The sequence below is a fragment of the Lichenostomus cassidix genome, chromosome 8 (genome assembly GCF_008360975.1).
Source record: "Lichenostomus cassidix isolate B80296 chromosome 8, HeHo_3.0, whole genome shotgun sequence".
NCBI lineage: Eukaryota > Metazoa > Chordata > Aves > Passeriformes > Meliphagidae > Lichenostomus > Lichenostomus cassidix.
In genome coordinates this window covers 20,954,935-20,973,150 of record NC_139489.1, presented here as the reverse complement: position 1 = coordinate 20,973,150, position 18,216 = coordinate 20,954,935, and the positions used below count along the sequence as shown (strand labels likewise).

The window sequence follows — 18,216 nt, the reverse complement described above, 5'->3', positions numbered from 1 at the left end:
GGCTGCTCAGAGCCCTGTCCAGCCTGGCCTTGAATGGATCCAGATCTCCACGTACATGTTGGAAATACTGCTCACCCTTCCCATATCTGCCCAGCTCAATGCAAAGCCTTGCAAATGAACAAATACTCAACACAGATACCAAAAAAATATATATCCAAGCTGATGCCTTCATCGCCTAAAGGATTTTGATATCCTGTCCCAATAAAGATTTAAAGCAAGATAAGATTGTTTTCAGTAGCTGTTGAAAGTTTGGATGAAAACATTGTGGTACTTCCTTTTTCTTGTTTTGTTTTGCGTTTTTTTTCCACTCCTGCTTTTTTCTTTTTTCACAAAGCTACTTTTGAAATAGTCTTTTGTTGGCATACACGCTGTTCCAACTTTTATCCTTGATAAAAACTACAATAACTAAGGGGCAAACCTTACAAAGTAGCTCATGAGTAAATGGAATTTAATGGGGTCAATTATCCCCACATGCTTGTGTGCAGGTTTCATTAATATTAATAAGTCGTAGACATGCTATTGAGCTGAAGAATAGGCTGTCACTGGCCTCTACACGCTGTTTTGTGTGTGCTGATTTAGGATTATTCAAGAGAATACATTCATTTTCAAATGTGTAACATGTCAGTGGCAGAAGCCCCCACATTTGCTCATTATACCTGCAAGATACAGAAAGATTGAAAAAAAATAGGTTAAATGACTGAAAGAGCACAGATTCCGTTTGTGCTTTTTCCATAATGTAGAATCACATTACATGCATGTGTCTCCATAAATATTTAATGAAGGGGAAATGAATATGTAGCAGGCTGGATTCTTCCCTCTAAGGGTTAAGTTCCATTTCTGCAAATTGGTTTATGCCCTATTTCTGTTCCTGTGTCTCTGTGCATCTAGACATTTTCTTGGCATCTCTAACTCTTCTGAGGTTTCAGGAGGTCTTTGGAGATTTGCTAGTAATTGACCTGTTTGGATTGCCCATGACTGGCATTTGCTAAAAGATAATACAGTCCTGCATTTTGTTGTTAAGTGCTGGTCATGTTATTAACTTGTGGCCAAACCAGAAGAAAAGCTCAGGAGACTTCATTTTCCCTCAGACAACTTCATTTGGTTCTTACCGTAATCTCCATTATAAATGAAGCACTTTGGTCTCAGCTGAAGGGAGTCACATATTCCTTAACTTGTCAGCCGTGTTTGTCCAGTAATGAATACACCCACTTTGCTTCATTTTTTTAAGACATTACTATACACTAAGGGTAAACAATCAACTTCACATCAAAGTCAGATGATTTAACCTTCTGCCACTTCTCTAACCACTAAAGAGTTCCTGCCAGGGCTAGCTGGGTATTGGAACATGTGTAAATGTTTTCTGAGAAAACAGAATTATCAAATGAAGGAAACCTGAAGTTTTCTCCTTAGAAAACAGGAATAATTAATAAGATTAGATTTACCCTATCCCAAAGGAGTCAGAATGAACCCTATTTTTTTGTTTTATTATGTAACAGGAACAAATCTTGTCCCCAGCTACAATAGCATAGTTCTGGAGGAACCTTCAAGTTTAGTTCTGCTATGATTTAAACTGGTACTATCTCACTGTAACACATCTGGTTTCAGCAAAGTTCCTCATCTCTAGCACCATCTTTAACAGCCAAGAAAATTAAAAATGAAAATACAGTCCAGAAACAATGAATTAACACTACCCAGATAAGCATGAGGAATCTACTTTGTGTAACACAAGGATTAAATACTGCTGATCTTTGCAAGTAGCAATGACAACTCAAATACAATGCCTTGGGGCCTGCAATAACCTGGAGGCTAATTAACTGCAGAGAGGGCTTTTTATATTACACTTTGCATTAAATAAATTCAGCACAAATCCATAGAGACCAATAAGCATTTTTAGGCAGTCTAGCTAAATTTTAGCCCAAAAGTGATCAAGCTACATGGAATTCTGGCTTGTGAGATGTCTGATTAATGTATTGTCCTCCAGTAATGCAGGTGCTTAAGATGAAAGTAAGAGCAAATAAGAGATGGAGATAGAGGCAATCTTCTGTTGGTGCAATGTTCATCATTTTGTATCTTTTTAGACATAGTACTAATAGAAGTATATAGAAATTTTACTTCAGGCTTTTAAAATGCTGCCCTAAAAGGTGCCATCATTTTAAAACCAGAAGCTGATGTGATCAAGTGAGTAAGAAAAGGAAAAGAGAGGAGACATAGCTTAATTTCAAGGCTCATCCAAGTCCCCCAGTGTTTCACCATCTCCCAGTGACCCCAGAGAAGCATTTCTAGCAGTATCCAAGCACAGTGCTGCAAGGCCAAATGCTGGGCACAGGAGAGATATCAGCAGGGAACCTCCGTGGGGAAAATAAAGTCCTGCTTTGTTCATAAAATGTCTAATTGCAGTCAACAACTGGGGTGCATCCAGATTTGTGTGCAGTAAATATGGCATTGACTAAGGCACCAAAAAATGCACACTTAGAAAGAGTAAATGATTTCTGTTCTGCTCTCCATAAAATATTCCACTTTTCTAAGCAGATGTCTGTCTTGTTCTCATCCTCTCCCACACACTCTCAAGAAGACTAGAAGCAGAAAGAAGGCACCTTATCTAATTTTCATACTTGGTTTAAAAATGAGGCATTGCTCATTTTTTTATTTCGAGACTAGGAGGTATGTGAATCAGAACTGGTGAGCTACATTTTAAGTTATTATAGTGAACTATGCATTCTTTTTGAACACTCCTCACGCAGTTATAATTCACTGAACACAGCAAGCAGGAGAAGCCAGTAGAATCTGGCTTAAATATTTTTAGAACCTTCAGGTTAAAGTAGAAGTTTCCCACTACTTCTCCCCATTAAAATAGTAAAATTCCTTAAAAGAAAATGTCTTTCTTTCCAGAAGAGGTGTTAGGTATATTCACCACTATCTGGTAGAGTCACTGATGTCCTGAGAGATCTGAAATATCAATAGGAGCTCCTCAAGCACACCAGCATACTCTTTGCAAGACAGAGCAGGATAAGGCAAAAAGAAAGCCAAGTCGCTTTACCCCAGATTATCTGATATCCTTATACCAAATTTGAAAGAAAAGGAGTAGACACTGGTGGAGTTCACAGAATTATAAAAAATAAAACAAGCCTGTCCCTCATATAGAATCTTTCACACAGACTCTGGCACTCTCTTTTAGAAAAATGAAACTTAGCCACCAATACAAGTTCACGTTTAGGAGTAACTGTAGAAATTTATGCAGGGAGTAGATCAGAGAAACCTTATCTCTCCTCAAGTTATGACCCCACTAATAAACAACTTGTCAACCTGCATCAGGAGGGCTTTATCCACAAATTAACACGCAAGCTGTTTGCCATCAGCCAGCCTCAGCTGTTCACAAATGGAGGCAGACTGGTTTCACCCTTGTCCTAGGATTTCTTAGCTATTATGGCTCAGACAAAGTTGTAGTTTTTTAATTTCCATACAGTCAGAATGGAAAAACAAAGTACCAGAAAAGTAGCAAGGATTTATATGCAGCTCCCCTTTCCAAACATTGCTGCTTGTTTTTTTTTTTTTAAAGATTCATAGAAGATCCTCAGAGTCAAGGTTAAGATAAATGCACTGGTACCTGAAATTCCTGTGTTAGGCACTGTCTGCACTGTTGCACTCTCTTGACAGAGAGGTCATCATGGCATCTCCCCACTGACAGTAACCTGCATGTCAGTACTGGCAAGGTTTTGGCTGAGGCCACTGGACAAAAAACAACAGATAAAATCATTATTCCAAAGCTTGGTTGGTTTTTGTTTCTTTTTTTTTAAGATGAGCTGAATGGCATGAATAAATATGTGGCTTTCAAAAAAAAAAAAAAAAAGAGTTTCTCCTGTAGTCAAGAACATTCCTTAATGAGATCCAGACAGATTTACATTTTTTAAAAGCACAAGACTTTGGGTTTTTTCCATTTAAATCATCAACTCCTGCATAAATTACATTTGTAAGACCCATTGGCTCCAATCAAAGAGTATTTAAGAGTCTGTCTGACTGAGTTATGAAAGGACCAGGTAAGAGGAAGTGGAAAAAAAGGGCAAGCTATAGAATATCCATTAGTAAGATGACTAATATTACTATTAACCTGATTTCCCATTTCTTTGGCTTCTTTCATGCAGACTTAAAGAATTGTAGCAAGGGCTCAAGAAGAAAAACTAAAAGAGAGACAAATCCTGCCAAGGGAAGTCATGTTTACAAATACTCAGTATTTCTTCTGGCTTATTGTAAATTATTTATGAGGTGCTTTTCAATATTAAAGTTCTTCATTAGCTCATTGGAGACATGGTCAAGATTAGTAATGAACTAATTGTCGTAGAAAAGAATTTATTGCTAACAGTCTCCAAAAAAATCAGTAGTTTGGCTTCTGTGGGTAAAAATGAGGTAATGTAGCAAAGTCCTGACTATGAGGAAACAGTTTTTTAAATCACAGACAAATAAGATTAATGTTATATCCCATGCTGTGCTGAAAGGGCTACCTTGCATGGTTAAAAAATATATTTTAAAACCATCTAATTTCCTTGGGTTTTCCTATGTTTTACTTTTTTTTTTTTACATAAATGTTTCCTGCTCAAATAATATAACTTTTCCCTGTCACATATCTTGCATTTTCCTCAGCTTCAGTAATGAAAATAAATTAGTTAAATTCTCTTTTCTAAAAGCCGACTTCCCATTCAGATTTCCACTCAGCTAGCAGGTTATAGTAACACTAAACTCAGAGCTGGAAATTAGGATATTGAGGACAATATCATATTGATTTTTTTCTTCTAATTGATGGAAATATTTCTACTGCTTTTTTTGTTTTTCAAAATCTTGGTAAATTTTGTCCTTGAATTAATCTGGCAAATTTGTTCAAGCGGAACTTGTAGGAAACCAGGAGCTCTTTCAGGGTAATGTTTCATTTCAATACATTTTCACATCCTTTTGCTGGTTTGGACAAATACTCATCATTTAAGGCAATTAATAACAAATCTGTAGGCAAGGCAGATGGATCTCTGTAAAGTGACAACTTTCCCTCACTGGTTGCTGTACCTTTCCCTCAGACTTTGAAGAACTTTTACAGCAAATTTCAGCCCAAAATCCAATTCCTAAGCAATTACCAAAAGGTTTAATTAATCACTTTGGTTTGCTTTGTATGCGTATTCTGTTCCAAGCAAGTTGTTTTCCATCTCATCAAAAACACTAGGGCTTTTTCAAGTTATGAACATCAGGAAATCTGCAGAAATTAAAACTGTATATCCAGTTTGAAATTTTCATATTTTTCATGTTAAATCAGGCTCAGAAGGTTTAAATAGCCTCATGAAAGCATAAGGGCCCCAGCTTTCTTCTGTGATTCACCCAGACGTCATCTGGACATCAGAGAGAACCTAAGTCAAGAGGTTCAAATAGAAAATTCTCCTGGATAAGCTGTTATAACGTGACTTCACAGTGCCATATTGGAAGATAATATATTGTAAACTGGAAAAAGGAGAAGGGGATTCAACACATGGCAAAAATGAATCACTAAAACTGCATGCTTACGTGAAGAGAATCTCCAAAGTTTTTCATGTTAATTTTGTTTTATATGTAGATGCGAAGAAGTGCCAGGCAATCTACAGCTACTGATTTTCACCCTATTAAAAAAAAAAAAGGAAGGAAAAAAGGAGGCCATACAGTCTTTTCTGGTGGCCTATAGCACCACAGGAAACGTTTTCATACAGAAGTAAGATGCCATTCATTAATAACTATTTCAATTTTAACAGAAGTGGTTCCTTCCCAAAAGAAAATATTGTATTGATAACCTTCTGCTAGAGCTTTTATGTTTCATCCTGGACATGAAGCAGTTGTGCTGTGACACAGCCAGGCTGCACCTGGGGTGACACTGGCTCACAAACACAGTCCTCTTCTGCTTGCTTCCAGAGCAGTTCTGCCTAAAGTCACCTTTTTTTTTTTGGAACCAAAACCACCTTTTTTGGTTTTTTAGAGGAGAATTTCATCCCAAAAGCCACACACTGATGTTCTCTGTACCTCCACAGCTGTCATGCCACTAGCTCCACTTCCAGGGCACCGACTACTGATGTAACAAGCAGGCAATTCCTACACTCCCACTGAGTGACCAGGAGGACCAGAAAGGTCTCTTGAATATATTACCTTTTGGGAAATTCAGAGACTCTGACCCTCCCTCGTGATCACACCACCTAACTACTTCCCCATAACTGTTACAACCTCTCTAGCATTTGGAGAAAATTAAACTAAATGCACCATGCCAAAATCAAATACTAAAACGACAACTTTTAATTTAATTACTTTAGACATAAAAAAAGGAGTTCTTTAAGGAAGTCTGTCAACTAAGAGCTATATATAACTCTTGAGGAATTCCTTAGTGATTTTCCTTGTTAAACAGATTTCCTTTAAAATACACTTGTTTGCTGCACAGGGTGGAATTATTGTAAAATCAAACAGTTATTTTTCAAAAGTCTGTTTTGACGTGTGATGATAACTGAGCAGATAGTAAATACATCCCTTAGTTTGTTGTATTGATCTGAAAACCATGACTGGGCATTGCAGAGCCAATGTTTGTGTCTACTGAGAAAAGGGCCAGGATGAAGTGTTAACTGCTAGAGTTAAAGCTCTTTCTCTCATTGATTTCAGAAAGCATTTTTCCAGATCCAAGGCCTTTCTATTAAGTTCAGTGTTCTTTCAGTCAGGGCTGTGATATCCATTGAAGCCAAAGAACAGCAAAGATTGTCTGATCTTTTTGAGACTCTGGGTTCAGTTAAATAACCCAGTGGACCCTTCTCTGAATTAGCATTGCAGAATATGTGCCAGCTGAGTTTTCTGAGAGTGCTCCAGAGCAAGTTACCCAACAGACCATGCAAGCTGCATCCAGTCTTAATTTTGAGCTATTTACAAAGCAAAACAACTTCTCAGTCTTTCTTTTCTATCCAGACTTGGATCAATTTATTTCTTCTTAGATTTAAATTCCCATTATTTATTTCTGAATTTCTATATTAAAATGAAAAAGAAATTACCTGATTTAGTGCTTAATTTTTTGAAGAGTGTCATTACTTCTATTGAACAACAACGCCAATCTACACTGTTGTGAGCATTAGCAGAGGATCTGGGATGAGACATTCAGAGATGAGTGTGTAACATAAGCTGAGGAAAAGAACCCACACAGAGTCTGTGTTAAGGTAAACCATAAAAAGAGGGAGCAGAAGAGGAAAAGCAGTTAAGTGAATGGCATGTAACACCTAATCTAAAGCACATTTATCTTTCCTTCAGCACACACAAAATTTTGCTAGTTTCTTTTTACAGTTACTGAATACCCACATTATCTGAAGTTAGAATTTACTGTGCTGGGCTTTAAAACCTTACGAAGATCTTAAAAATAGGCTTCATAATAAAAATATTTATTAATTTGCAGCCTACACCAATTCTTACACTCCTACTACATTCATCACATTTTCTCCCGAGAAGAATATCATGAATGTATGTCAGCCACAGAAATACATTTGATGTACTTATATGAGAATAACAGTGCTTGACTACCTTCTTACTGCTTTCTATTTCATATACATGGCTATGTTTGCTCGGCAACTCACCTTCTGAAGCACTAAAATAAATTTACTCATTTCTACAGCTGAGAAAAGATTTCTGTAATGTGGAAAATTTCAATAGCTCCTTCATTCAATCACTTACTTTAAAAAACACATCCCAGGATTAAAGGAATCCAGGGAAAGAAAAAATATTAACCTAGAAAAGCAAACAGGCAAGTGAATAAATCTGAGCTTCATTGTCACTTCCCACTTCAACAGAGGAGTCCTGCAAAGGCCTGGCCGTGGTGCTTGAGCTCTCACAGGTAGGACAGGCATGGGCATGGGTCCCCTATGTGCACACCAGCTCCTGTGACATTAGTCAGGGCCACGGTGCAATTGTTCCAAGGAGGAGGAACACACAGTCCCTGGCACAGCACCGCATTTTTCTCTCCGCTTTCTTGCAGTTACCGCACGGAGCGCAGGAGTCAGAGATGCCATGGCAGCGTAATGGAAATAAATGACTCCGCAGAGCCAGCAGCGGGAGGTGGGAGCAGAAAGCATCCTCATCCCAGCCCCAGCGGCCACGTAAATCTGTCCCCGTCAGGAGAGCTCCGGGAGCTGCTCGGCACCCGCTGCTCCCCGGGAGTCAGTGAGAGTTCAGGTGCTTGCTATGTCATCAGGCCTGACCTTCAGATGCGACACGGCCAGCACGTTTGTTTTCCCACAGCAGTGATTGCTTCAGTCAATTATTGTTGCCCATCCTGGAGTGCAAACACATAAGGACTTGATTTACAGTGCAAAATATACATCCTGAATTTACTTCCTCTTTTGTTTTTGGTGTGCTGTAGCATCTCCAGCTTAAAGGGGTGGCAGCAAATTACTTCATAGGTAAATATATCTACATATAGGGAAGGATAAGTATCAGTCATTCAGGGCATCGTGAAATGAACACTCCATACAGCGTTGGATGTGTTGTGTCAGATGTGACAATTTATTCAAAGGGGGTTGCATTTTGTTGTAAAAGTGCTCTTTTTTTTCCTGCTCCTAGCTAAAAAAATCATTAGCAAATTTGTTGATTTGGCAATCTAACCATTAAATCCAGTTTAGCACAGATTTAAGATTGTACATTCAGTTCTTTAAGCAATGTTTAGGTATTACCAATATACTGAAAGATAGATGAGACAGCCTCATGGTAATACAGCTTTTAACCTTTCCTCTCCTCTACCATGACGGGGGAGAATTACAGTAAATGATGGTTACCTTGTCTGCAGTATGGACAATTGATTTGACCTCACCGCATCTGATGCTCTAATGGACTTCGTGGCTGAATCCCTGGAGATATAAAATATGTCCAAGTGAATTGGGGCAGGTTAAAGTACGGACCTGCTTTTCATGGCTGGCTCAAGCTGTAATAGATCTCCTGGTTGTTCTGAGAAGAAGATTAAAAATGATCAATATCCAAATCATTAAAAGAAAAGTGGTGGCTTCTGTAAATCTACCTTAGCTATATTTTTTTCCCTGCTGAATGCTGTGGGGGGAGTCTGTGTTGGTGACATGAGTTTCGATAACAAATGTTTGCTTCTGTTCACTTTCTTGTAGCATGGTCCCAGTTATATTAATAATTAGGCATTCGGATGGCCTGAATCAGCACTGCTTCCCTGAAGTCATGCTTGTTTACACCATGCGGAAACTGGCCTTACGTTTATTTAATATAGATAAAATGCCAAAACTATTATATTTCCAGGACCAGCAAATAAAATTAAGGAGCGATTTCAGAGAATGATGGCAACTATGAGAACCGGATGTCCTTACAGCTCTGTGATTCACAGTGCCTGAGACAAAAAAAAGGTCTAGTTTAGGGAGGGGAAAACAATAAGATTTGCCTTGGCTGCTCTGAGCCCTTCACTTGGCAAAGTGTAATTCAACATCTTGTTTATCCCTACCAACCCTCTCACTAACATGTTTGTGCACTTTTCCCAGCAGCCTCACTTATGTGAGCTTGTAACATCCCACAGCTCAGAGACCTCCCTCTCTGCACTCAGTGTGCCAGGCAACTTCAGCGGGATTCTATACACCTACATTTCCTTCACTTCCTGGAAAACCCAAGCCTTTAGAAGACAGCTGTAGAACTGTTCCATAGCTGGCACACATATATTACATAATTATTTAGTAAACTTGAAATCCAAAAGAGCCCCAGTCTGCAACCTGCAAAGTCTGACATTGTTGCAATCTGATATTTCCATTTTTTTATTGACAAACAAGAGGTAATCCCAAAGCCTGTATTTGAAGATGCAGCCTATTTTACTAGTTTGGAGGAATTTAAGGTTACACAAATTGGACTGACCTAGCTCCATTCCACTAAATTGAGTGAATGTGAAAAATACTCTATTACAAAGAAATAGGTTTCAACAAATTGAAAAGGTTTCTCTTTTTTAATCCAGTTTGTTTATCTACATTTATTATCCTGCATGAAGAAAAGTAAAAGCACTTTACAAGCTCTTTGCTTGTCTCTGGGACTGTCTATGCCCTGTGGCTCGGGCTGAGCTGAATGCCTCACATCCATGGGTGGAAGAGGGAACAACTGCTGACCCTTGGATCCAACTATTCTTGTAGCTGGAAACATTGTCAGGGGCTGCAAGCATCAAGCTGTCTCAAAGGCCAAAGTTGAGCACTACATTATTGGAGTAGATGACACTTTATTCTTATTCTGCAACAATTCTAACAACTTCAAGTCTCTCGCTGTCCCTTTATGAACACAGATGTCATTTTGATGGGGGGACAGCCAAAATGACAAGAAGGTGACCTGTCAGTGAACTCAGGAGCAGGTGAGGCCTGTCAGCTTCTAATTTGAAACTGGTGTCAGTCCTGAGGAATGGCTGGTATAATCACATTTGTAACTGATCCCCTATAAACTCTGCAAACATTCACAGTGTGCCTGTTATGAGTAATATGAAATTAACAATTCGTGTTTATGACACCAGACACCAAGTGAATCAAGGCGATTTCAGTAACAGGATCAGCTCCGTCTGTCTTCCAGAGCGGAACATCAAACTGCTCCAGTCGTGGCCAAATGGCTGTGCTTATGTTACAATAGGCATTGTATGTATTTTGAAGACAAAGTTCTGTAACTAGGTGTAAAGTGAGGACCTAAGAACTAACTTCTAGTTGAAATTATTCCTTTTAAAATTTCTCTCATTCAAGCTCAGCCCTTAAGACGTTTATGATTTTTAAGATGAAGTTTGGGATCTAACAAATCACATACATACTTGTATCTCAAATTTTCTGAATAACTGAAGGGAAGGCCCTCTGTAAATCTTCTCTCTCAGACACATAAATTACCAGCTGCATGAATACTGCCATTAAGACATGCAGACAAGTGCAAGGGGTGGGACAGGGCAGGATGCCCGAAAGAGGTGGAGTCACAGAGAAAACAAGGCATTTGTTCACTGAGTAATTTATCCTTAATCTATCTTCACTGTAGCTGAGCAAGAATGAACACTGCAAGTTAGCCTGTCACTTCCTCACCTCTCTGGCATCAGGGAACTTTTTCTGCAAACTAGTCCTTTTCTTCCTGCTTCTGTGTTACTTTATCTGTAATTGTTTTATCAGGAAAGGTCAAAATTGCAGAATGTAAAGCTAGATTTGAATTAAAATCAAATTCAAATACAAACTTGAACCCAACCTAATTAACAAAAGACAGGCACAACTACAAACAGTGTTTCTGGGAACAATGACAGCCCCAATCCCAAGAGGAAGACCAAGGTGCAAAACTCATATTAATTTTGGGTGCATGAGAAAACATAGGAGCTTTTTGTACTGCTGCTACCTGAATCTCAAGAGCTCACCCTGTGCAGCTTTAAAACGCACTGGAAATAGCTCATCATACTTCTGAATCTTGAAACCTTACCAAGCTTTCTCTACCACCCAAAACTCATCTCTGAGCAACAGCCTTGCATCCTGAGGAAGGGGCTACAAGCTGTGCACACTTCCCTTGATGTAGTTCCATCTGGACACAAAATAAAACAGCTCACTTTAAATCTGAGGTACAGCACAAGTTTTTTGTGTTTGGATAGGGCATGTAGAACCTTGATAAAAATGCTATCCATTCAGAGCTTTTCTAGAACCCAGGGAAATATGTTTTCATTTTCCTCCTACTTAAATGCTTATAATTCAACATGTGGTTTAAATAGAGAAAATGAAGACAGTTTGGGCTTTTTGGTGTTTGGGGTTTTTTAAACCAGTCAGAATTTATGTAGAATAACTTCAGAGGGTTTTCCACAGTGACCAAAAAACCAAGTGGGGAGAGGGGGAAAAATAAAAACCAACCTAGGTTCCCTTCTGAAAGGAAAGGTAGAAAGTGGAAGAACAGGACAAAAACCTTTGAGGAGCTATTCAGAGTAGATCCTGATTTGAGCCTATTGCCCGTACACAGAAAGAAGCTACAGAGCACATCTGTTTTCATGGCGTAGCTGATGGTATTTTGAGCACTGAGGTCCTGCACTTCCCCCTGACCTCACAGTACCACTTTCTGTTAATACAATTACGTTCACAGCATCTTTGGTTCCCACCAGCTTCAGTTTTGAAATTAAGCAAAATTAGTCCTATCAGGGCAATTGTGGAATGCACAACGGAGCATTTAAAAGCAAGCAAGATGAAGGTGGGGGAAATCAGATTATAAACAGATATCCCCAGTTTTAAGCCTATTCATCTGTGTTACATGGGGGAAGATAGGAACAAGGAAGGCTGTATCACAAAAAAAGAACTGAGGCATTTGCTTTTGCCTCCACATCATGCTGAACAGAGAGTAACATCACCCCTTGGTTCATTGCATGGGAGATTCCTGTGCACAGCTCATTCCTGTGACTGGCCTGGAAGTGTGACTGGTCCTATCTCACCCAGCTGCTCTAACTGCTGGCTTAGGGTGTTTTGTCCCTGACCCCCTGAACTTGCAATTAGCTCTACAAAATGGATTGGCACTAGCAGAGTATACTGAGACCATAACCCAAAGATTGGGAAACTAGTCTGCAAAGTAGGTTCAAACCCTTGCCCTGCTTGATTCCCTCTCAGGCTCAGTGACTTATTTCACAACACACTGCACTTTGCTGGCTGCAGGGCTCCCACACACAAGTGCCCCAGTCATGGAAGAATTCCTTTTTTGCTATATACAGGAAGACCACTCCATTTGGGAAACTTTTCCCTCAAAATCAATCCATTTTAAAGGCAAGTTTAAGTTTTCATGACTCAGTGTTTTCTTAAGAAAATGAAAAAGCATGTTTCAGTCAAAAACCTGTAATCAACTCAAACTGTAATGGCAATGTTTCCCCTGCCCTTGACTGTGTGGCAACGTGTATGCAGCCCCAGGGAACGCATCAGCACCAACGCAGTGACCCAGTGAAAATCCTGGAAGCAGGCAGGCAGCATTAAAGACACGCATTAAGGAATGTTTGTGTATACTGCTGAGGCGAATTACAAAACTCCCCAGAAATATTTGCAATGCGATGGCTTAGGAAAGCCATCTGGGAATTGTACCTCAGACAAGAGATATTATGCCAGTAACAAAACTAGTGGTTGTATCTCACCCCCCGGAGCTCACCGTCCCTTCTTAAATTCCCAGGAGCCAGAGCTGCAGAGGCAGAGGGGGATGCTCATGGCACACAGCCTTTCCCGTTTCCTCTCGCTGGCACAAGTCTGCAGAAGGATGACACGATTTACTCGAAGGAGGCAGTGTGGAAGCAGATCTGGACACATGTGACAGAGCTGGAGGCATCTCACTGTAATTAATCAGTAGTGAAACAAGTAGTTATTTATGTTGCACACATCTAATGAACAAGAATTAGTCATGGCTCTGATTCTTGGGCAGCAGCTTATCTAATATTTGAAAAGAAACTGCACTGACCGTTTTTTAATTCAAAGAGGCTGGGTAAAACAAGAACTGACTTCTGCCTTTGACTAAACATTAGGAAACTGGTTTCCATGTTCAGAAGTGTCTGGATGTATTTTTTCATATTCTTTCTTTCTTAGAGTTTTCCTGACTTCAGTCGGGAGGTGAAATGCCAGAAATACCCAGAGACACCCTACCAAACCAGACGGCTCCCCTGCAGGCATTGCAGCCCGACGGGTGTTTTTCCAAACCACCCCTGAACTCTGAACCTTCAAATCATTTACAGATCCCTTCCACGCAGAGACAAAACCACATCCCTGCCTGACTTTCGCAAGCAGAAGTGTGGTGGAGAGCCTGGATCAGCAGAGCTCCTCTGCACAGTCCAGCTGCTTTGCACATGCAGCTCAAGTGACTCAAGGCTGCCGTGGTTTCAGTTGCCTTCTGGAGCTGGGAATGGAGGAGTTGTCAGACTCTGTTTGTGCTGGATGCTGTTAACGTCTGTGGAGTCAAGCACAAGCTGGGCACCCATTAGGTCTGCAATTACCCAAAGAAAACCTTTTCCTTGTTTGCTCAGGGTACAGCCTGAACAAAGCTTAACTAGCCAAAGAACTAGGAGACACTAAATTTCCAATTACAAGCACTGTCTGCTCTGATGGTATTTTTTGCATGAAACTAAAGCCTCCTGTCCCTGGTAATAAGCTGGTTTTTATTATGAAATATAACAGTTGTATTGTACATGACTGCTCTGTACAACACAATTTACAGAGCTGCTCTGGTGACCACTGTCCCTGACAGGGTGCCCTTTATAATAGGACTTGTATTGCATCAACATTTTCATGATGCTAAGAGAGTGGAGAAAGAAATATTTCCATAGTAGAAAATTCCTGTTTGGTAACTATTATTGAAGTGTGTATGAGATTGAATGTCAAAACATTTTATTGTTAGCTGGTGGGAATTACATTGACTGACAGCAGCAGTTTAACAACTGGGATGCAGCATAGTTTGTTATTTTACTTGTTTTTTCTGTTATCATTTTGAAGCGATAAAGCCTGTCCTTAGAAGTGCACACAGGGTCCCTGCCTCTCACTACTGGTACCTTTCTTAGACAGGTACAAAAGGAAAGAGTGATAAAAGAGATTAATAAATAATAATTTGATTTTGTCTTGCTGCAGGGTGTCAAAGTATCCCGGCCCATTAGCGACATAAGCGATGTGACCACAGGACACACAGTTAAGATGAAGACGAGCCGGGGTTTGGGGTGTCTCCCGTAACTCCGGGCTCGGCTGCGCTTCTTTCATTGCGGTCGATCTTGCCGCTGCCGCCGTTGGCCGCCGGCCGCAGTTCCCGCGCTGGCCGCGAGGTGGCGGCCGAGGCGGTGCCATCGCCCGCTGCCAGCCACCACCAACCCCCCCGCAGTTCGCTGCTCGGGAAAAACAATCCATTCCCTGCTTCCCTCTCCGCGGTGTCCTCCTACTGCTCAGCTTCCAGAGGCTACCAGCAGTCATACTGCTCCTTGTATCCTCTGCTCCACAGCTACAGGAAAACCATTCCCTCAGGATTTACTATACGTTCCTCATCTTCGCTTGAAAACATTACCTGCTATCACACAACCACCCTGAGAAATCCCCAAACCTTTTGACTTGAACCTTTGCCACCCACGTGTGTGGCCGCTTACCAAAGCCTCTCATATGCCCTACTCAGAAGGGGGAGGCTGTGACACCTTCTGCCTTGGGCTTTGGTGACATCTCCGGCCACATTTAGGTTTTCCACGTTTATTTTACATCTGTTCTTTATTTTAATCCCACTAAACTGTTTCTTCAGTGTTTTTGCAGCTTGCTTCAGCATAGAGACTGCAGAGACTGCAAATGTAAACCATCATATTTGAAAGGTACAGAAACATTTAGGAAAGGAGCCTTCTCCTGAGCTGTATGTCTGTCAGATTGTCAGTGTACACAGGGTTTTGCCAAAGAAGTGATGGGAACTACACTGTTGACACAGCACTAATGTTTCTTGCTTCCTGTCTGTTCACATTATTAACCCACGTAGCTGTGTAATACCTGTGTGCCAAAGTCACAAAAACTGGCTTAAATGCCTGTCAGAGGTGGTTGGGCCCATCTGAATGTGTTTCCACAGCAGCCTGCTCTGGCAGGACTCCCACTTTTCAGAACAAAGCCATGCTTTTTACTCCATTTCCAATATCCAACATGTTCTTAGTGGTCTTCTAGATCAGGTCTCGGTTGCCATACTACAATAACAGCCTAAATCTGGACCTATTTGGGTCAGAATGGTTTAAGGTTAACACCATGGAGGTCATGGGCTTCTGCCTGCGGCTCCGGCACTACAAAAAGCAGTGCCAGTGCTCAGTGTGAAGATGCACTGGCAATGAGAGCAGCTCAGGACTGCAATTAACCCTGGATCCAGAATATCAAAGCAATGAACAGCATCATAAAATACTAGCAGAGTAGGTGGGCAGATATAAAGGAAAGGAAATAGAAAAAGAAGAGAAGATATGGAGAAACAAAATTTAGGAACTGCTGCTGGACAACAAACAAGAAAAGGGAATGTGGGAGGAGATAATGAATAGAAGAGGAAAGTGGTCTAGAATAAGGATGCCTGGTATTTTTTGTCTTTGAAGACTGGACTTGCATGAAGTCTTACTCATGTAAGAATTGATTATTTTGAAAATAAAGGCAAAGATTCACTCCTGGGTAGAGCTATTTCAAAGCAGTAAAACAGCTGGCTCTTTAAAAGGTTTTTGAACAGTAACAGTGAAAAACTGTTAATGGTAGCACAAATAAGGCAACGTTAATGAATTCAGTCCTTGCTGGTAAAATACTGCCGTGCTTTTTAAGTCAAAATTTCAAACTGTTTTTGTTTGTTTGCTAGGAGTTCATCTCCCTGTCTTACTTGCTTTTAATCGAATGGGATTTTGGTTCTGCCTGTCGTTTTGAAGTAGACTGAAAAAGAGGGAAAGGCCCCTGTGAGAGATGAATTTAACAACCAAATGCTGTCCCTGAGAAACCAGAGCAGTTCCTCTGCACAAGGGGGGACTAGAACAGAATGAGGGGAGTGAGAAGGGAGGGTCTATTTGCTGCTCACAGGCTCAGCTCTTGCCCAGCTCCCTTTTGGTCTTTATAGGCCATTGGCAAAATTTTTGAAAATGTTCTGAAATTTGAGAGATTTGAAAGAAGCTTGTCCACAAGTGTCATGAGGAGCGCTGGGTGGTGGAAGCTTTAGGCTGTCCCTTGTTTCATTTACGTGCCTAAGGAAAAGCTATCACCTTGTATAAATCAGGCATCAGTGCCAAGTGATCAAGTTTTCGTTTATCTCCCAAGTTCTGTCCAGGTTTTCCCTTAGAAAAACTGAAAAAAATTCCTGTACTTTGAGTACTGTTTACACATATGAAGTTTCAGTTCGAAGTGAAATAAAATCATCCGTGGATCTGTTCAACCCTAGTTAGGCTCTGCCTGTGTTGCCAGGAAGCCTTATTTTATGTCAAGGGGAAATTTAGGGGTCTTTTATTGGTTTCTGTGGTAAAAGGGTTGTGTTCAAGACCCACTATCCAGGAGTACAAAAGTCACCCTGGTTGCTCCCAAGGACAAACCCTAGGCCACACACTCAGATATCTGTTATATCCACATCCAGCAGATTGTTCCTTTACCAGGAGATACCAGTTTCAGAAGAATTTGATTTCAGGGTTTGAAGCATTTCCACAGACCACTTGGGCTTGACCTTCAAATGCCTTAGATAGATACAAGCCTTGAAAATGACCCTCTGCACACTGGGAACTTTTGTGGGGGGAAAATATAACCACCCAGGGGGTATAGTCTTGACTGTTTTGCTGAGTCAATGAACTGCAGTGCTCTAAATCAGCTGAAGCTTTAGCCAACCATGAGCAAGTTTCCTTAAGGTACGAAAATATAATAGTACTAAGGCTTATATTCTGTGAAAGTTGATGTTAAATATATGCATGTGGCTGTATGGCAGAAAAGGAAAAGGAGTCTAGAGATGGAAGAGGAGACTTGTAATCCAGTGTCTGCTATCTGGGAGAGCAAGGAGCTGAGGAGACATATTCAGGAGCAGAGCCACGGCTTCTGCAGCATTACTCAGAATCCCAGCACTACCATGCACCTTGTGCCACATGAACATCCCAGTGCACCCCATCAGGCTGCCAGGAACCTGACAGGGAAAACACCTGGAGCAGCTAGAAAGCTCATCCAACTCTTGTTAGCAGCATTTTCAGCATTGCAAACAATTGTTACCTGAATGTGCACCATTGATGCTTCAATGTAAAATGCCCAGAAACAAGGGGAGACTTTGCCAAACCTTCCCAGCAGCACTGGGGTAGAATATGGATCTGGGATAAGTGTGATTTTTGTCTTAGCTACAGCAGATCTCAGTGTTATGCATGCAAATACCCTTAATGAGAGATAGGGACAATAAATTCTGTGGCTTTGTTTAGGCAGTGACATTTTGGTATTGGGGGCAAAATGCTTCACAGAAGCCAAGGTGCTCATTTATCTTTTCATACATCTTCACATTTTCATTTCAAAATATGCTTTTTTGTGAGCTGTCTATGATAGCCATTCCAAACCCAAACAGTTACTGTGGTTCATCTATCATGTATATGTTTGCAGATGACACCATGTTCTGAGATCTGCTTTCACAGCACCTAGAATGTGCAGCTGCAGATGGAAATGTAGGAGGGGTCAGTGCCAAGGGGTTTGCATTTAACATCAACTACTGCAATCCCAAAACTAGAAATGAGCCAGAGGAAACCAGCAGTGCTCTGCTTTGCAT

The 18,216-nt window shown here is 40.7% G+C and overlaps 2 long non-coding RNA genes across 2 annotated transcripts in view; both read right to left on the bottom strand.

Annotated features, from left to right (window-relative positions):
• Positions 1–3,520: 3,520 nt before the first annotated feature.
• Positions 3,521–7,131, bottom strand: LOC146434027 (uncharacterized). The gene is made up of 3 exons (XR_014853799.1): positions 7,029–7,131; positions 5,539–5,630; positions 3,521–3,726 (listed from the first exon to the last, which is right to left on the bottom strand). It is a non-coding gene; the product is annotated as an uncharacterized LOC146434027 (long non-coding RNA).
• Positions 7,132–7,135: 4 nt separating this feature from the next.
• The window catches only part of LOC146434025 (uncharacterized), a 79,987-nt gene continuing 68,906 nt past the window's right edge, over positions 7,136–18,216 (bottom strand). The window contains exons 7-9 of the long non-coding RNA XR_014853798.1: positions 13,129–13,306; positions 8,796–8,867; positions 7,136–8,296 (exon numbers count right to left, since the gene is read on the bottom strand). This is a non-coding gene — a long non-coding RNA (uncharacterized LOC146434025). The remainder of the gene's footprint in view (positions 8,297–8,795; positions 8,868–13,128; positions 13,307–18,216) is intronic.